This window comes from Sus scrofa, chromosome 16, assembly GCF_000003025.6.
Source record: "Sus scrofa isolate TJ Tabasco breed Duroc chromosome 16, Sscrofa11.1, whole genome shotgun sequence".
NCBI lineage: Eukaryota > Metazoa > Chordata > Mammalia > Artiodactyla > Suidae > Sus > Sus scrofa.
In genome coordinates, this window is record NC_010458.4 from 42,983,214 (window position 1) to 43,005,317 (window position 22,104).

The 22,104-nt window shown below is 34.1% G+C and overlaps 1 long non-coding RNA gene across 2 annotated transcripts in view; it reads right to left on the bottom strand.

The window, feature by feature from the left end:
* The window catches only part of LOC110257331, a 126,816-nt gene that overhangs the window by 47,791 nt on the left and 56,921 nt on the right, over positions 1-22,104 (bottom strand). The window contains exon 3 of one of the 2 annotated variants that reach the window (XR_002339810.1): positions 11,014-16,103. The exons of the other annotated variant lie outside the window; for it this stretch is intronic. This is a non-coding gene — a long non-coding RNA (uncharacterized LOC110257331). Of the gene's footprint in view, positions 1-11,013; positions 16,104-22,104 lie in introns of those variants that run through there. 2 annotated transcript variants of the gene reach the window in all.

Below are 22,104 nucleotides of genomic sequence, written 5' to 3' on the forward strand. Positions count from 1 at the left end.
CCAAGCAATCTCACTCTTGGACATATATCCAGACAAAACTTTTCTTGAAAAAACACATGTACCTGCATGTCCATTACAGCACTATTCACAATAGCCAAGACAGGGGAACAACCTAAATGTCCATGGAAAGATGAATGAATTAAGATGTGGTATATGTACACAATGGAATACTACTCAGCCATAAAAAGAACAAAATAATGCCATTTGCAGCAACATGGATGGAACTAGAGGCTCTCATACTAAGTGAAGTAAGTCATAAAAAGAAAAGACAAATACCATAGGATATCACTTATATCTGGAATCTAATATATGGCACAAATGAACATTTCCACAGAAAAGAAATTCATGGGACTTGGAGAACAGACTTGTGATTCCCAAGGGGGAAAGGGAGGGAGTGGGATGGACTGGGAATTTGGGATTAATAGATGCAAACTATTACCTTTGGAATGGATAGGCAAAGAGATTCTGCTGCATAGCACTGGGAACTATGTCTGGTCACTTGTGATGGAGCATGATAATGTGAGAGAAAAGAATATATACATGTATGTGTGACTGGCTCACCTTGCTGTACAGTAGAAAATCGACAGAACAGTTTAAACCAGCTATAATAGAAAAAATAAAAATCATTATAAAATTTAAAAAATATATGATATATATGTTTATATTCCTTGGAGTCCCTTTATCTGCTGCAGTTTAATGATCCAGTGTTGTCTCTGCATCAGCCTGGGTTACTGCTATGACATGGGTCTGATCCTTGGCCTGGGAACTTCACCATTCCATAGTTGTGGCCAATAATAAATAAGTAGATAAAAATATATTCTTGGGTAGTTTCCTGAAATATACATTAATAATAGGTAAAATAAAGTATTAAAATTTAAATAAGCAAATTTTATTATGTTAAAGGAAAAACATGGAAATGCTTCCCTTCATTGAATTACCAGGCAAACTCTGTGTGGGGAAAAAACACAAAACAAAAGTTTTAAAAATCTATTGTTTAGAGCCTAAGGCATGCCCACCTCATTGTCTCTGGAAAGGAGGACATGGCCTCAGAGCACGAAGCACCAAGGAAGGGGTCTAAAGGCAGGGCTGGAGGACACTAGAAGCCAAGAGTGTGCCTTCTGTCCTCGCCCCTCCCCTCTCTTCCCCTCCCATTCAGTGTTCTTGCCCTTGTGTTGCACATGTGAAGCTGACAGATTTCTTCAAAAGGCATATAAGCATTTATTACTACTAACCATAAACCATACGTGATAATAGTGTGTGCTACACAAACATACATACACATGCTTCATTTGAGAATAAACCTAACTTCCTGAAGAATATACTTAGTCTAAAATATTGAGTATATTATCTAGCTTTTTATGATTAACATCAAGATCAATAAAAATATTTAGCAAGCACGCATTTACCAATGGCAGTAGAAAAAGCAATATGAATATTCTAAAAGCCCTGTAATTCTGCTTTCTTTCCTTTACAAATGAGGAAGCTGAGGCTAACAGATATTCATGATTGCTTTAATCATTTGTTTAAATAGATTACTATCACAAGACCTAAAATTATTATATATCACAAAAAAGTGACACACAAAATTTTATGGTTTTATGTGAAAAATTTTACAGTTATCCAAAACAACATATAGACAAAACTACCCAAAAGATGGAAAAAGGGTAAAAAAAAAAAATTAAAAATTAAAACATTTGATCTTCACAAAACTGTTAATAAAAAGTCACTGCACAAACAGGTATACAATTAAATTGCATTTTTAGAATATTGTAAGATAGGAGAAATGGCTCTTTTTTTCAAAAAATAATTTAGAGAAAGAAATTGGATATCAAAAATGCTTTAAGAAAGGAAAGACTTCACTATGAGAGGATTGTAGGCATAGAATATATAATTAGAAAGGCAGAAATTCCAAGAGTATCTCAAAAAACTAGAGATGAGAGTTAGAATATACATCATACTGTTTAAGGAAACGAGGATTTGGGGTTGGATATTTTTCAGAAATAAACAATTCTTACTGCGACAAGTCTTTAACATTCAAAAGACAGATCCTGAATATTCATGAATCCTCCAATCAATAAATATGAAAATGTCGGAGTTCTCTTTCGGCGTAGTAGGTTAAGGATCTGGCACTGTCACTGCAGCAGCTTTGGTTGTTGCTATGGTGTGGGTTTGATCCCTGCCCTGGAAACTGACACATGCTGTGGGAACTGCCCAAAAAATACGTGTATGAAAATGTTTGCAGAGGCTCCCACCTTTTCCTGTTGAACAGTGTAGAACAATCTTAACAACCCTGGCTCTGAAGACAGGCTTGAGTAGAAATCCCCACTTCCACTTATTAATGGTGTGGTCTTAGACAAGTTCCATAAGTTTTCCCAACTTTCAGTTTTCTCAACTGTGGAATGAAGATAATATCACTTACACTAAATGATTATTTTAAGGGCCAACTGAAATAAAGTATATAATGTATGCAAAAGTGCTTTGTAAAACCTTGGCATAAAAGTTCAATAAAATGTAGCTATTATTGTTACCAGTATTTTTAAAAAGCAGATTAGTACAATGAGAGTGAGCTACTTGGTCAACAACAATAAAAACCCAAACCCTGGAAAATACACAGCTTCCCCTTTCACTCAAGTGAAGGCCACAAAGTATATTCCTGGTCTGCCCACAATAAGCACAGACAGTAAGCCCTGCTTAAGCCAGATGGAATACTTAGAGCTTCCTGTTCCACAAATTCCAAGGGGAGGTAAGAAAAATAAGGAAGACAAGTAATGGAAGAATAAAATGAAGGTATAATATTTTCTTTAACAACTCTGGCAGTGCCCCCAAAAAAGACTACTTCAGAAGGGACTATGTTCGTGTACATTCAGATTCTCATCTCTTCCCTTCCAATCTATCTCCAGGGCCGTCGTAAAGCCAAAGTACTCTAACGGTCCCTCCTTACATAAACAAGGCTGGTGTCCTGGGTTCTCAAGTATTTTCAATAAGAGCCCCAAATGAAAGATTTCTGCTCACATCTATCCTTGTTTCAAAAAATATTTCTGGTTTTAGCTCTTCCCAACTCCCAAGGGCTGCGTTCTGAATAGGTGATTTATATCAATGTTTCAATTATATTTAGTAATGTGAAGTTGACAAATGTGCTGTAGAACTCAGCTGTCCCCAGTATGTAACATCTCCAGTACCAGCACATCTCACACCTGCATGTGAGAGAACTAAAGAAAAAATAAATCTCACCCTCTTAACTTCCTGACTTCTCTGTTTTTCTTTTCATTTTATTATACCTAAAACCAAAAATAAAAATTCTTCTTGGTTACTATCTTAAGCAACATCCTTGATGTTGGATATTCCATATGTTTTTACCTATCTACTTAGAGAGACTTTATTCCTTATCTTTTGTTTCCTCCCCTTCTAGACCATGCCTAGGTAAACAAACCACATACATAGACCAGATGGATAGACAGATGGATAGATAATTAGATAAACTTTCTTGGCATCCTTTTTTTCAGGAGACAAAGCTTTTTGCAGTGAGGACATGTAAGAATTAAATAAATTACTCTTTATTTTCTCGATGTGCATTTGTTTCTATCTGCCCACTTCTCATTAAAATATAATGATGGTAGTATCTGTTTAAAAATGAACAATCCATCAAAAATTGTTTCTCTATCTCTTAGTTAACTGCCCTGACTGCCTTAGCTGCCACTCATTCCCCATTAAGTAGAAAATGATCACTTGGGTTTTAGTTCACTTAAAATCTTCTGATGCTTGATGCTTATGAGAACTGAAAATAAAGGAAAACTTACACATGACTTTCCAAGCCAGCTATGTGTACAGGTTGAGGGCTTTACACAGCTCTTAAGAACTTGCCAAATGACTTATGTTTTTAAGAAATTGTATATATCCTTAATTTCCTCTACTCAAAGAGAACTTTAGAATTTCTATTTCTCCTACAACTTCAAAATACTCTAAGACTTCTATTATTTGTTTCCACGCTCAGTTTCTAAAAGAATACAGTGGTAGTGTAGACTGTTTATATGTATATGTTTTGGGGGGGGCAGTGTGTGTGTGTATAAACTGTCAATTTTGTTTCTTTTCAAAATTTTAGCTAGCTTAGCTAGCAATACAATCCCTACTCAATGTAAATAACTCCTGGATTCTGGCTGGCTATTATATGAACATGAACAAATGCCTAGAAATATTCTTTACCAGATATAGAAACTATAATTTGGGATGATCTGACTTAAAATACATGCTATATAGCAAACTTGTATTTCACTTTGGAGGTTTCCAGGGGAACACCTTAAAAGAGACAGGCAGAAATCTCCAGAGTACCGAAACAAAAGTATAAGAAGCTTAATGTAAGGGAACCAAGGTATAAGATGCTCGAGTTTTAAGATATATCATACATATTAAGACACCTTGGGCCGAAGAAAAAACTGGTTGCTAACAAGAGCACTAAATTAAATGTTAAATAAAACTAAATTTCAATCAAATATAGTAAGTATAGGTAAAGCACAGCTTTTCAATTTTATTCTTAACACACATTTTCTATTTTATTCAATCTCTCACAATTAGAGTACATAAAACTTTTCTGTTGAGTTTTCCTTACTTAAAATGAATTTATTGCTTTTGCTTACTACTTTTCTGAATAACCCTCTAACACATGATTAATAAAATAATCACCAAATACCTTCCATGTGTTAGGAACCGTGTTTGTACTAGAAATATCCAGTGAAAAAAATTAAAATTCTGCCATCAAATATATGCATCTGCAGTTTCCACTCTGGTGCAGCAAGTTAAGGATCTAGTGTTGTCTCTGTGGTAGCATGGGTTTGATCCCTGGCCTGGTGTACTGCTGAAGCTGTGGTGTAGCTCTCAGCTGCACTCAGATACAATCCCTGGCCTGAGAACTTCCATATGCCATGGGTGAGGAAAAAAAATCAAGAATATTTTCATCTAGTTTTGGAACCACTAAATAAGGAGGAAATACTCAAGAGTGATCAGAATTAAGACAAGCATGAGCCCATGGAGCTATAAAAGCACAGATGAGTGGAACCAAATCACAGCCCGTTCTTATCTCTAAAGTTAAAGCTCAAGCTTTCATTTTTCTCCAATAATCACTTCCAATTATAGATATTTCCTGTATTCCTGTAAGCATTTTGCTATTTTGAGGTAAAACTGAAGAGATGGGGAAAGAAAAAGCAGAATGAGTTTTATTCTCTTGCAGAGTCCACCTTCTAATTCATAACCTCAGTCTTGCATGAACTTCTTAGAGGATTCAATTTGGTTCCATTGCTTGCTTTCTATTTTCCTTCCTACTGCACCTGTCCATTCCCACTGCAGTTTAAGGGTAAAAGGTACTGGCCTGTTTGGTACCCAGATTTGCAGCTGGTACTGGTCAATCATTAATTCATCCATAAATAAAATAGAATGAATAAGTAGTAAAGTTAATGATCAATTTTATGTAACTGGTAATAGAACCAAAATTATATAGAGGCCTCCTGACTAATAAAATTCTTCTTCAAAGCTCTGATGCAGTGAAAAACCCAGCTTTAAGATTATTTAAAAAGTTATTCATATAGTTAGCCAACACTAAGAAAGATAAAATAGCACTGCTTGTTTTAATCTTCAAAAAAATAAAATCATATAAGCCTCAGGCTTCCAAGATGTCTCCAGATCATAAAAACAGTACCCATTTTCTGCCACACCACCCCCTCATACACGTCTGATCAAAGAGAAACAAACCACAACAATGAGAAAAAATAAGGTTTTATTTTCATTGTAAATAGTACATTAATAGAAAATAAAAACTGGTATGCATGTAGTAATTTACATAAAAGCAGAGAAGTATTAGAAAAGGATTATTAGAAGATAAAAAAGGAAAAATTAAGTGAGAAGCAAATAGGATTTAGCATGAGCAAATCTGCTGGCAGTGATAACATGCCAATCAGCAGTGAAGACAAACGGTAAGGAGCAGGCTCAAAAAATGGAAAGATGTAAGCTATAAAATAAAAAGAGGAGTTCCGCAATAAGTTGGAAGAAACAAACAAAGCATGCATTCCTTTCTATATTCCTTCTTCCAGTTTATGTAAGGAGAGACCAAAAGCAACCAGTAACTCAATTAAGGAAGAAAGGAAGGAAAGGAAAGAAAGAAGAAAAAAAGGAAGGAAAGGCACGAAAAGGAAAAAAAAAACATAACAAAATAACTTAGGCTGATGCAGTCACTATCTTTAATGTACCAATGGCATACCAAGTAGTTCATTTCTGCAGCCTAAGGGAGAATGTTCCAGTTCTAGTTTAAATATAAACACATTTGACTCAGTCTATCCCACTGAACATAGCAATAAAACTTGGAAATATTGGATGGAATAGATATTGGAAATCTCTGAAATCCTAACAGGTGGATTCTGGGGAAAAAAAGCATTTGCAATGCTGACACACTGGTACTGAGTTTACTATTTTTTTCCCTCAAGTAACTATCAGCCTAAACTCACTATGCTGAAAATAGACACAAGGGTGAAAAATAGAAAGAGCTCCAGGAGAAGCCCTCTAAGCTTTTTCTTGTGGGGTGGAAAGGGAACTACTAATGTTCAGAAAGACTGCTGTGTTCTCCCACACCCAGCCCCATGTTATCCTGTAGTGGTGGCAATAGGCAGAGGTAATGGGAACATGCAAAAATGAAAACCGAAAGAGAGGAGACTTCTCCTTTGTTTATAAGAGCTGTGGTTAAAAGAACATAGAGCATGTATTGACTGCTTTATTTCCTCCCTTGGTCCTCCTATCCACTGCCTCTTGGCCAGAGATGCAGAGGAACTTTCAGGACACAGCAATGTATGGCAACTAAAGCCCTAGTTTTTTGGGTAGGTAACTTTTAAAAGAGGAACACCAAGAAACTAGAAATTTTGAGAGAGATTCTGGACCATGAAGGCTCAGGAAAGCAAACCAATAAAACTGTTTATGAAATTCTAGTCTCACCCCTGACCTGCATCTGAACTCATTCTATGAATCCAACATTACTATGATATCAAAACTACAAAGAACATACACACACAAATTTACAGGCCACTATCACTGATAAAAATAGGTACAAAAATGCTCAACAGTGTATTAACAAACTGAATCCAATATATTAAAAGGATCGCATACCAGTGTCAAGTGAGATTAATCTCAGGGATACAAAGATTTTTCAGTATCTACAAATTAATCAATGTGATACACCATATTAACAAACTGAAGAATAACAACCATATGATCATCTCAACAGATGCAGAAAAAGCTTTTCACAAAATTCAAACTCAAATTTCATTTATGATTAAAAACTGTCCAGAAAATGGTCATAAAGGGAATATACTTCAGTGTAATAAAGGCTATACATGACAAACCCACAGCTATCACCATTCTCAAAGGTGAAAAACAGAAAGCATTTCCTCTAAGATTAGGAACAGGACAAGGATGTCCATTATTACCACTTTTATTCAACATAGTATTTGGAGTCCTAGGCATAGCAATCAGATGGGAAAAGGAAATAGAACATATCCAAATTGGAAAGGAAGAAGTAAAACTGTTTGCAGATGACATAATATCAGAAACATATTAAGGAAAGAGCCCCAATTACCACCACATCAAAAAGAATAAAATACCTAGGAATAAACTTATCTAAGGAGGTAAAAGACTTGTACTCCAAAAAGTATAAGATACTGATGAAAGAAATTGAAGATTGCACAAATAGATGAAAAGATATACCTTGTTCTTGGACTGGTGGAGTCAATACTGTTACTATGACCACACAGCACAAGACAATACACAGATTCAGTGCAATCTCTAACAAATTATAATGGCATTTTTCACAGAACTAAAACAAATAAATTTAAAGTTTTCATGGGAACAATAAAGACCATGAATAGATAAAACAATATCGAGAAAGAGCAGAGCTGAAGGAATCAGTCTCCCTGGCTTCTGACTATATAACAAAGCTACTGTAATTAATACAGTATGGCAATGGTACAAAAACAGACTCTCAGATCAATGGAACAAGATAGAGAGCCCATAAATAAACCCACATATGTATGGTCAATTAATCTACAACAAAGAGAAGGGGTCAAGAATATACAATATGGAAAAGATGGTCTTGTCAATAAGTGGTGCTGGGAAAACTGGACAGCTACATGTGAAAGAATGAATTTCAAACATTTTATACAATAATATACAAACAAACTCAAAATGGATTAAATTAAATGTAAGACCAGAAACCATAAAACTCCTAGAGGAAAATATTGGCAGAACACTCTTTGACATAAATTGTAACAATATTTTTTTGATCTATCTCCTAAAACAAAGGAAATAAAAGCAAAAATAAACAAATGGGACTTAATTAAACTTATAAACTTTTGCAGAGCAAGGAAACCATTGACAAAATAAGAAGACAACATACTAAATGGGGAAAAATGCAAATTACGTAACTGACAAGGGCTTAATCTCCAAAATATAAAAATAGCTCATACAACTCAACAATAAAAACAACAAAAACCAATTTAAAAATGGGCAGAAGACCTAAATAGACATTTTTTCCAAAGAGGACATGTAGATGGCCAGCAGGCACATTAAAATATGCTCAACATTTTTAATCATCAGGGAAATGCAAATCAAAATCACAAGGAGATATCACCTCACACCTGCCATAATGGCTACAATCAAAAAGAATACAAATAAATATTAGGTAAAATGTGGAGAAAAGGGAACTATCTTATACTCTTGGTGGGAATGTAAACTGGTATAGCCACTGTGGAAAATAAAATGAATATTCCTCAAAAAATTAAAAATAAAACTACCATATGACCCAGCAATACAACTCCTTAGTATATATATCCAAAAAATATAAAAAATACTAACCTGAAAAGATATATGCAGCACAGTGTTTCTAACAGCATTATTTACAATTGCCAAGAATGGAAGCAACTTAAGTATCTATCAAGAGATGAATGGTTAAAGAAGATGTGGTGTATACATACACACATACACAATGGAATACTCCTCAGCAATAAAAATAATTAAATTTTACAATTTGCAAAAATATGGATGGACTTGGAGGGTATTATACTGAGTGAAATAAGTCAGACAGAGAAAAACAAATACTTTAGGATATCACTTACATGTGGAATCTGAGAAATACAACAAATTAGCAAATACAACAAAAAAGAAACAGACTTTAAAATATAGAGAACAGGCTGGTGATTACCAGTGAGGAGAAGGAAAGTGGTCCTTTATTAGGATAGGGGATTAAGAGGTACATGCTATTACATAGAAAATAAGTTATAAGGGCACGTTGTACAACATAGTGAGTATAACCAATATTCTATTAAATAACTATAAATGAAATACAACCTTTAAAATTTTTGAATCACTCTATTGTACAACTGTAACCTTACATAATATTGTACATTAACTATACTTCAAAATTAAAAAAAAAAAAAAACAACGAACCTTAGACCACAGCTCAGGTCCAAGATTGATGACTGGATGGCACACATATAAAAAAGAAATAGAGTTATGAAGACTGAAAAAATGTAATTGACATTGGAACAACAGTCTACAAAGGTGAGTTGGAATGAGTAGCTAACCAGGTTGACAGCCTGCTAAAAACAAAAACAAAAACTATTAACATTACCCATAGAATTTAAATGATACCATCATCTTATAATATCCAGAATACAACCTAAAATTATTTATTGTACAAATAGCCAGCAAAGTATCACAGCGTGGGAAAAGGTAAAGGATGTCAATGCTGAGATGACAAAGATACTGGAATTCTCAAACATTCTAAAGCTAAAGTAGCTATTATAAAAATACTCCAGCAAACAGTAAAAACTACTCTTGAAACCAATGAAAAATAGAAAATCTCATCATCAAAACAGACAATATAAAAAGAAACAAATTAAATGTTTTTGAACTGAAAACAAAATAAGATTTTAAACTACATGGATAATCTCAATAATGGAACAAAGATAACAGCAAAAAAGAATCAGTGAACTAGAATATATATCAATGGAAATTTATTCAATCTGAAAAACAAAGAGAAAAAGAACGTTTTAAATGAACAAAATTCTCAGGGAGTTATTCAATTATAACAAAATAGCTAGCATTTATGTTAAATATGTTCAGGAAAGAAAGGAAAATGAGTGTGGTACAAAAAAAGTATTTAAAGATATAGCGACTGAAAACTTCACAAATTTCATGAAATACATTAACATACAGATTCGAAACCTTAGCAAAGCCCCAAAAGGAAAAATCCAAAGAACTTATGCCCAGGCATATCATAATAAATATTTTCAAAGAAATGTTGAAGGAATTCCTTCAGACAAAAGGGAAATAAATTTAACAGAAAATAAATTTGGAATATCAAAACTGAAAGAAAAAATACTATAAGTGAAAAATACCTGGGTAAATAGAAAAACTATTCTTTTCCTCTTGGTTGTTTAAGATATGTTTAACAGGTGAAAGCAGAAAAATAACAATGTGTGATGGGATTTACAATTTAACTGGACATACTATATAAGACAATAACAACAAAAAAAGAAAGTACATAGTAATACATACTGGTAAAGTTCCTGTATTTCTCTTTGAGTGGCAAAATACTGATCCTAAATAGGCTGTGAAGAGGTACATATGTATATAGTAAGCTGTAGGGCAACTATTAAAACAATATTATGAAATACAAAAAAAAAAAAAACACTCCATGTAAAACAAAACAAAACACTAGAAAATATACCACTAACCCAAGACAGGAAAAGAAAAACAAAGGAATAAAAAAACAAATAGAACAGGGAATTCCTACTGTGGCTCAATGGGTTACGAACCTGACTAGTGTCCATGAGGATGCAGGTTTGATCCCTGCTCCTCACTCAGTGGGTTAAGGACCCACGTTGCCACCAGCTGCAGTGTAGGTTGCGGAAGCAGCTCTGATCCAGTGTTGCTATGGCATAGGCTGGCAACTGCAGCTCCAATTCAACCCCTAGCCTGGGAGCTACCATATCCTGCAGGTGTGGCCCTAAAAAAGAAAAAAAAATAGAGCAAACATAAAATAAATACTAAAGTACTAAAATTTTAGACATAGCCCAAACGTATAAGTAACTACATTATATAAAAATATTGAAAATACAAATGAAGAGCCAGAGATTGCAAAAGTGGAATTTCTTAAAAGATTTTTTTTCCTTCAAGACTGAAGGAGAAATTAAGACATTCCTAGATAAATAAGAGTTGAGAGAATTCTTTACCACTAGACCTTACCTGCCCTACAAGAAATGCTCAAGACAGTCCTCCACCATGAAATGAATGACCACTAAATGGTAACTCAAGGCTGTATGAAGTAATAAACATCTTAGTAAATATACAAGCAATTATGAATGCCAGTATTACTATAACAATGGTTTGTAACTCCATTTTTTAAATACATGTTTTAAGGCACTAATATAAATTTTTTAAAATATTAGTCTAAAAGCTAGTAATATTATACATTTAGTTTGTAATTCCACACGTCTACATAATTTAAAAGACTAAGAATTTAAAATAATTATTAGTTTATGTTTGGGGTAGACATTGCATAAAGATGTAATTTTGTGTTATCTGCCAGTAAAAGAGCAGAGTTTTATATTTTATTGAAGTTAAACTGGTGTAAATTCAAATTAGAGTGTTATAAATTTAGAATGTTAAATGTAATCCCCATGGTAACCAAAAGAAAATAGCTATAGAATGTACAAAAGAGAAAATTAGAAAGGAATTTAAACATTTCCCACCAAAAAACAGCTAACCACTAAAGAAAACAGTAATGCATGAAATAGACAAAAGAGCTATTAGGCATGTAGAAAACAAATAGCAGAATGATGACAGAAGTCCCTCCTGATCAATAATGACTTTAAATGCAATGGATTAAATTTGTCAAAAATACATATTGGCAGAATGGATAAAAATATATGATCCAACTATATGACGTCTACAAGAGACTCATCTTAGATTCGGAGATACAAATAGGTTGAATGTGAAAAGGCAGAAAAAGATATTCCATGCAAACAGTAACCAAAAGTGAGCAAGGGTGACTACATGACTGTAAGTCAAAATAGTCTTGGTCAAAAGAGTTCACAAAAGACAGGTAAGACATAACATATTAATATATATTAGCTAAATATATACTAATAAGATATTCAATACATCAAAAAATATAGCAATTATGCACCCAATAATAGATAAGCAAATAAATGAAATAAGAGCTGACAGAATAGAAGGAAGCAATAGTTCTTCAAAGTTGTTGGGCACTTCAATACCCCATATTCAATAATGTGTAGAACAACCAGAACGAAGTTAATCAAAGAAATAAAAGACCTGATGGAACATCATGGAGGATAATGTGAGAAAAAGAACATACATAATATATGTATATAATATAATATATATAATGTATATATATGGCTAGGTCACTTTGCTGTTAAGCAGAAATTGACAGAAAACTGTAAATCAACTATAATGGAAAAAACAAAAATCATATAAACTTAAAAAAATAAATAAAAGACAACACAATGTATCAACTCAATCTAATAGACATAAAGAGAACCCTACTCAACAGGAGCAGCAGATGTGTTTTTTTCAAGCGATCATGGGAAATTTTCCAGGAGAGACTGTTAATTCACAAATTAAGTCTCAATGGATTTAAAAAGTTAGATATCATACAGTCTTCACCAACCACAAAAGAATGAACTTAAAGAAACAATACCAGAAATAAATCTAGAAAATCCAAAAATTTGTGGAAAGTAAAATAACACACTTTTAAATGATCAATGAATCAAAGAAATCACAAAGTGAAACTAGAATGAATTTAAGATGAATGAAAATGAAAATGCAACATACCAAAACACTGGTACATAGTGAAAACAGTGTTAAGGGAAAATTCATAGCTATAGACACTTAACATCAAAAAACAAGAATGATCTTAAAACAACAACCAAGATTGAGAAGTAGAAGAAGCAGAGAAAAACATACAAAACCCAAACTAACAGAAGGAGTAGAGAAGATATAAACAAGATAGAGAATAGAGTAACAAGAGAGAAATCAATGATTTCAAAAGTTGGTTCTATGAATAAGTGAACAAACTTTAAACTAGATGGACTGAGGAAGAAGAAAAAAAATTGCTAAAATCAGAAATGAAAGTGGGAGCTTGGCCAAGCTGGTAGAGCAGGAAAACCCCAAGTTTACCTCATCTCATAAGCAGATCAAAATTATAATTGTTTACAAAGCAACTATTGATGAGAAAGACCAGAACCTAGCAAAATAATCTACAATGAAACATAGAAATCAAAAACCATAGTGACATGGGTAGGAGGGTTAGAATCATAGTATATAAGACCCACACACACTGGTGGGTGAACACAAATGAGTGGATAATTACAAGTGAAGAAGCACTCCAATTGTAAAAGGAACAACAGATCTGAGCCCCACATTGGGCTCTCTAGCCTGGGGCATGCACTGGGAAGATGAGTCCCCAGGCTTTGAAGACCAATGGAGCTTATTTTCAGGAGATGCAGATGGCTGGAGAAAATAGAGTTCTACTCTTAAAGGGTACACACAAAATCTCACATGCTCCATGACTCAGGGAAAAAGAAGCGATCTGAAAGTACTCTGAGTTTAGAACCACCCACTGACCTTGGAGAGACAAAAAGTAATTTGAAATTACTCTATGGACATAAATACTGATGGCACCCATTTGGGGGAGCTCATTCTACCATGTAGACACTGGTGCTTGCAAGCATCATTTTGGAATCCTCTTTCTAGCTTATTAGCACCAGGACCATGCCTCATCCACCAGCCTTTTGGCACCAATATGGAGACCTCTAAGGCCAAGTAACTAGCCTGGAGGGGGAAGGAGAGGGAAGGCAGAACAGAACTGTACCTATTCCCAGACAAGCTACCTTAAGACCTGAGCAGAGCACACAGTTGCCCTAGTACACTTCCCTATCCACCAGAGAGTGCAGAACCTAGCCACCCATAATATATAGGCACTAGTCCCAGTACCCCAAGACCCCTGCAGCCAAAACCTTGGGCCCATTTGATGGGTTACATGGGTTTTTATATGCAAAGGAAATGAAAGCTTTATCTTGAAGTTATCTGTACTCTCATGCTCACTGCAGCATTATTCATAATAGCCAAGGTACAGAAATAACCTATGTATCTAACAATGAATGAATGGATAAAGAAAATGGAAAAGAAGATATATATAGTTAGTAGATAAGCACTTTAAAAGATTTTCAATGTCACTGTTTACTAGAGAAATTAAATCAAAACCACAGTAGTACTACATATTTATTAGAACAAATAAAATGAAAAATAGTAGTACTACCAAATGTGGATGAGCATTCAGAGAAACTGGAATCTCTCATACCTTTTTGGTGAGAATTGTACAGCCACTAGAAAATAGTTTGGAAGTTTATTAAGAGAGTAAACATACATTTTCCATTGGCTCCAGCAGTTGAATTCTTCAGAATTTATGGCAGAGGACTGAAAATCTACATTCACATAAATATAGCATATTTATTTAGCCCAAAGCTAGAAATAACCAAAATACCCTCCACTGGTGAATGATTAAACAGAATGTGGTATACAATATGATGGCATGCTACTCAGTAATGAAAAGAAACAAACTACTGACACATGTAATAACTTGAATAAATCTGAAAGGCATTGTGGTGAGTGAAAAAAGACCAATTTGAACAAAAATTCATTACTTAGGATTCCATTTTTAGAATATCTTCAAAATGAAAACATTATAGAGATGGAAAACAGAGCAATAGTTGCAAGGGTTTAGATATGGTGACGGGGAAAGAGAGGGTTGTGACTAGAAAAGGTAGTTGACATAGGGAAGACCTCTGTGGTAATGGACCAGTTCTGTATCACGAATGTGGCAGAGGTCACACCAATTTATTGATGCAATGAAAGAATAGAAAATTAACACATACACTGTACCAATATCAATTTTCTGGCTTTCATCTTGTACTATAATTATTTAAGATGCTAATTATAGTACATCTATACACTGTACCTTGCGGAAAACTGAGGAAAGGGTATAAAGGACTTCTCTGTAATATCTTAGCAATTTCTTGTGAATCTATAATTACTTGTAAATGAAATGTTTAAAAATATAAATCTGAAAAAAATGACCATTTTTCATTTGAGATGTTAACATATAGAGAGATTCTGACTTTAGCCTTTAATACGTTTCCTGCATTTTCTAAACATTTTCAAAATAGAAACTTTAAAAAAAAACCATATGAAATGCATGTTTAAGTTCAAATTCATAATTTATTGTTCTTTATAAATTGTTATAAATGAGGGAACCTAAGAGTGCCTATATTGGTTTGCTCAGGCTGATAAAACAAAGTACCACAAACTGAGTGGCTTAAGCCATTCTACAGGCATACCTCATTTTATTGTGCTTTACTTTATTGCATTTTTTACCAACTGAAGGTTTCTGGTAACCGTGAAATTCTTTTGGCAACATTTTTTCTAGCATTTGCTCACTTTGTGTTTCTGTGTTACATTTTGGTAGTTCTCACACTATTTCAAACTGTTTTATCATTATTATATCATAATTGGTGGTCTTTGATGTCACTATTACAATTCATTGAAGACTCAGATGACGGTTAGCATTTTTTTAGCAATACAGCATCTTTCAATTAAGGTATGCACATCTTTTTTTTTAAGACAATGCTATCATCTACTTAATAGACTACAGTTAATGTAAATAGAAATTTTATATGCAATGGGAAGACAAAAATTGTATGTGATGCTCTTAATTGTGGTACTTGTTTATTATACTGGTCTTGAACTGAACCCACAATATCGCCAAGGCATGTCTGTAGTTTACTGTCTCACATTTGGAGGCCTGAAGTCCAAGGTTGTCATGAGTGCTGATTCCTTATGAGGGCAGTGATGAAGAAAGAATCCATTACAATCTTCTCTCCTAGCTTCTGGTGGTTTTCTAGGAAACACTGCCATGATATTCCTGGGCATGTAGTTCTCTGCCATCATCTTCACATAATGTTCTTCTCATGCATGTGTTCTGATTTCCCCTTTTTATAAGGACAGCAGTCACACTGGATGATTAGCCCACCCTACTCCAGTATCTCAGCAACAACCTTATTTCTAAATAAACTCATATTAGGATTTTTAACAAATGAACAGGGGGAACAAATTCAGCCTCAAATAGGGCCTTACCTCTTGTCTACATATAGTTGAAAAATAAGGGAAAAAAATGTATAAGCAAATGCAGTTTATTTGGGTCATGTGTTACTTTCTAGGTTTTTTGGCTTTGACATTTTAAACGCCTGAGACCATTAAAAGTAGAGCTGATGAAAATCTGATCAGTAAATTTATTGGCATTATGGAAGAACTTATACCTTTCTTCTCCTTCCCTCCCTTCCTCCTTCCTTCTTTCATTCTTTCCTGCAACAAATATTTTAGAGTACCTAATGCATATGAGGCATGAGTCTAAGAACTGAGAATATAAAGGAGATAAAAATCTTTGCCCTCACAGTGTTTCCTTGTTAGTGACAGACAATAAAATAAATACATAAATTTTTACATTGGATAGAAATAAATGTGAAGGAGAAGGAAGAGAGTATGAAATGTTACAGTTGCCTTTTGTGGATGGTGACCAGATAAGGCTCCAATGAAAAGGTAATTTTTGAGTAAACACTTGAAAAAAGCAAGAAAACAAGCCATGTGCATATCTGGAGAAGAGCATTCCAAGAGGAAATATAGCAAGTGCAAATGCCTGAAGGCAAAAGAAATTCCTTTTTCAAGGAATAAAACTGACAAAGAGGCCAGTGTGAAGAGAGGAAAAGAATCAGGAGGATATAAGGAGAAGATGAAATGAGAAAACTAACAGTGAACAGAGCACACAGGGCTTTGTATGTAAAGGTCTACTTTTACTCTGAATGAGGTGAGAAAATCCTTGTGAGTTTGAGGCAGAGTGTTGCAACCTAACTTAGGTAGTAAGAACGATTCAACATGGACTATACCCTCAACAGCTTTATAACTCTGATGGAAAAATATATCTATTTTCTTGATGTTTTATAACTTCTAATCTGGCAAGTGCCACTAAATCAAGCTCCTACAACTTTAAAACATGTTGATTTATTTCCCTTGGGCCAGTCTAGAGTCCTATAAAATTAAAATCCTTAAAGGTTAGAACATTTCGCTATATAGAATTCAAGAGATACAAAACTGTCTGGGTTTTGTTCTCTTCACCCTTTTCTTCTTCCAGTGTTTGTCTCAATTATAGGCAACCTGACCAAGATATAAAGACGTTTGTCTTCAACTCTTATAATTGACATGACACAGACTTGTCTGGGTATGTGCAAATTCAGTCACCAGATAATAATTTTCAGTCTACTTATAAATAAAATTAGAAGTGAGGAAATGATTTTTTGAGAAAATAAGTAGATGGGCAAAGAAACAGCAGAGTATCAGATCCAGGAAATGCAATGAAGAGTAATAGACAGGAGTGTAAAATAAGTTCAAGACTGTTAGCTAATTTTGCTGAACAACTGAATATATAACTAGGAGACTGACTTAATTGGCCCCCAATTATCTGTATTTCTTGTTTCAAAGTAATTTAAAGATATCTGACAATACTTCTGCATCAAAAACTAAGCAAATTTCTGACCAGCCCTCTTCATACCAGTCTAATCAAATAACTAGTGCCGATTATACCTTAGACACATCTCTGGCAGCCATTCCCGATGGCACCTCAACAAGTGATTCTCTATCCTGTCACTGCCACCAGTTATTTTTCTAAAATATAAATCAGATAATGACTTAAAATTGAATTACAGTTCCCCTTAACCCACAGCAAAATTCTCCAACATTTAAGGAACATACTCCCAAGTTTGCTCTGTCTTGGCTTTTCAAACTCATACCACTTTCTCACACGGCTACATACTTGTTTTAATTTGTTTTTTTTAATTGAAGTATAATTATAATTGATTTACAATGTTGTGTACTATGTACTCTTGCTATTCCATTTTTAATAATCACTTTATTACTCAAATATATGTATATATATACACACACTACCATATTTACATATATATATATATACACATACTACTATATACTATAAATACTATATACACACATGCATACTACTGGATATATAGAGTCTATATTCCACATATATATGCCATAAACCATGCCCTGTTAATTTTTCAATTCCAATTACAGTGCCCAGTAAACAACAAGCACTCAATATTTGATAAATAAAATACTAAGTGATAACCTTATAAGTGATATTATCATTGATCTTATTTTTTTTATAATCACTAAATAATTTTTTCAGACTCATAGACTTACCAAAGTATATCAAAGCTATTAATTTAAAGCACAATTCTAGAGTTTCCTCCAAAGTATTATTAGTGACTAGGAACATTTTTACCGTTTTTCTACTCCCCCATGTCACCACACTAATTCAATCTATGGAAAATGGTGTTACGAAGATACTTGATGACAACTGACTCATCATGCAGGTACATCCAGGACTTTCAATCTTATTATAATATTTAGATGATGTTCTGAAATGGTGTTGACAAGTCGAAAAACCCACGGCAGTTAAAACAAAAAAAAGATAGAATTCTGGAGGAAAAGCCATTTATGAAAAGCTTTAGCCTTTGACCTACTAATTTTACAGAAAAGCTGACATGCTACAGTGCCTATGATGTCTTATGACTGTATGTGCCTCATTCCACTTTTGTGAGAAAACAGTAAATAACAAAAAAAAAGAGTATTTACTCACAAGAAAAATACATATCCAAGACAAATTACAACATAGGCGCACACAAATCTTGTACATGAATGATTTACATTATTGAAAATGACCGAAAGTATAAATAATCAAATATCCATCAAATGAAGGATAAATGTACAGACACACACACACAGACACACACCCCCCACACAGAGGACTATTCATCATCCAATAAAATGAACTGTATACCAATGTATGCCACAACAAGGATGAATCTTGAAAATATTTGCTGAGTCATTTTCGATTGTTGAAGCCAATCATAAATGCCACATTATTACATGATTCCTCCTATAGGTAATTTCCAGAATATACAAATATATACCAATCTATTCAGAAAGAAACTTGATTGACGGTTACCCAGGATCAGAGGTGGAAGGGGGAAGAGTACAGGGAGTCACAGCTAATGGGTACAGGGTTTCTTCTTCAGATGATGAAAATGTTCTAAAATAGATTATGGTAATAGTCACACAGCCCTAGAATACTAAAAAAACATTCAATTACACCTTAAATGGGTGAATTGTATGTTTTATAAATTATGCATCAATAAAGGCATTAATTTTAAAAAATGTTAATTGGAACTTTTTCAAGAAAACCAAGTTCATGCTTTTTGAACTCAAATGAATTCTTCCTGTGAGGGTTTACATCACTGATATTACATTTGCACATAATACCTTTAGGACATTTTTTAAGGTAAAAAAGGATGACCTTGAGTCATTAAAAAGGGTCAGATTTAGGGAGTTAGCATTGTGGCTCAGCGGGTTACAAATACAATGTAGTGTCCATAAGGATGTGGGTTTGATCCCTGGTCTCACTCTGTGGATTAAGAATCCAACATTGTCACAAGCTGTGGCGTAGGCCTGCAGCTGCAGCTCTGATTTGACCCCAGCCCTGGCAACTTCCATATGTCACGAGTGTGACCATAAAAAAGGAAAAAAAAAAAAAAAAAAAGGTTAACTTTAGTGATACAAGTGAAAAGAGAAAAGTACCTAGTACATTTTAGCAAGTTTTCATCCAAAATGATAAAATTTAAATTCTGGTATTAAAGAGTTAGCTGGGGAAAATCTGACTTTTTCTAATGACATTCTTGAGATCTGAATGACTGAAGATTTCCCTGAAAATATAAGAGTAATTAACACTGAATAATATAAGAATTTATGTAGGTAACAACTTCTTGATTACTCTTGATTACAGGCACATGCAAATGTTAGTCCAATAACTATTCACTGAGAAAGCTGATAAAATACCGCCATATGCCACAAGCTGGGTGGATACTGGTATTTGTTTCAGTCTCCCCTTTCCAGCCCAGTTAATGCTGACAGATGGATTTCCTGTGTAAATGAGCTCACCTCCAGGAAATAACAGCACCTTTCAACTATTTCGGATTAGTTTTTCTCCAAGAACACCCATTAGTCATACTGAAAAAAGGAACTAGAAGAAATTTCTACATGTTTGTCACCTCTTTTTTAGTGCTGCCTACTTCCTAACATCAACTTAACCCTACCAAACCAGCATCTTAGTATTTGGTTAAAACCCAGTCAGCCAAGGCAAAGTCTGAAAAACTATAAAATAATTTTTAAAATATTTTTAGTTTTGACACCAAACACTCATCCTGCTCCTGCCATGCCTCCCATCCTTTCACTATAAACTGTACACATAGAAAGCCAATTATACTACTATGAGTTTCTCTTTCAGCATATTCTCCATAGGAGTAGTCTGGTTTGATGTTAAAACATAATTTACTCAATATACAAAAAACTAATTGTACTTCTATACACTATCAATGAAGATTACAAAAGGAGATCAAGAAAACAACTCATTTGCAACAGCATCCAAAGAATAAAATATTTAGGAATAAATTTAACAAAAGAAGTCCAAGATTTATAATCTGAAACTGCAGAACATTGTGTGAAGAACTAAATGGTAAGACATCCTACGTTGATGGGTTAAAAGACTTAATATTAAAATATCAATACTCCCCAAATTATCTATAGACTCAATACAATTCATCTCAAAATTCCAGCTGCCACAGCCTTTTTTTTTTTTCAGAAACTGACAAACTGATTTTAAAATTCATATCAAAATACAAGGGACCCAGAATAGCCAAAACACTTAATAGAAAAGAACAAAGTTGGAAGACTCTAATTTCCTGATTTTAAAACTTACTACAAAGCTACGGTAATCTAGGCAGGGTATAGACATACAGAGCAATGCAACAAAAGTGAGAGTTAAGAAATAAACCACTACATGTATGGTTAATTGATTTTAGACAAGGGTATCAAGACATTTTAATTATTGGAAAGCAGTCTTTTGAACAAATGTTTCTGGAACAACTGGACATCTACACAAAAAAGACTAAGGTTGAACTCCTTCCTTACAATCATTACAACATATGCAAAACTTAACTCAAAGTTAATTAAAGGTACAACGTTAAGAAAACTACTTTTTTTGTCTTTTTTTTTTTTTTTTTTTTAGGGCCTCACCCATGGCATATGGACGCTTCCAGGCTAGGGCTTGAATCAGAGCTGTAGCCACTGGCCTACACCACACAGCAAGGCCAGACCTGAGCTAGTCTGTGACCTACACCATAGCTCATGGCAATGTCAGATCCTTAACCCATTGAGCAAGGCCAGAGATAGAACCTGCATCCTCATGGAGGCTAGTCAGATTCATTTCCGCTGAGCCATGACAAGACACCTCAAACTGCTTTTTAAACTTTTGGAAGAAGTATAGGCATAATTCTTTGTGATTTTGAATTACTTAGATCTGACAATAAAAGAACAAGCAATGGAATTCCCTTTGTGGCTTAGTGTTAATGAATCCATCTAGCATCCATGAGGATGCGGGTTCGATCCTGGCCTTGCTCAGTCAGTTAAATATCCAGCTGCAGTATAGCTGCAGGCTTGGCTCAGATCTGGCATTGTTGTGACTATGGTAATATGCAGGCAGCTGCAGCTCCAATGATTCAACCCCTAGCCTTGGAACTTCCATATGCTGCAGGTATGACCCTAAAAAGGAAAAAAAAAAAAAAAAAGCACAAACAACAAAACAGAAAAATTGGACTTCTTAAAAAACTTTTGTGCTTCAAAGAATATCATAGAGAGTAAAAAATGTGAGAAAATATTTGCAAATGATGTATATGACATGAGACTCGTATCTGAAAGTTAAAAGAATTCCTGTAACTCAACAATAAAAAGCCCAATTTTTAAAAGGGCCAAGGATACAAGTAGACATTCCTGGAGTTCCCGTTGTGGCATAGTGATTAACGA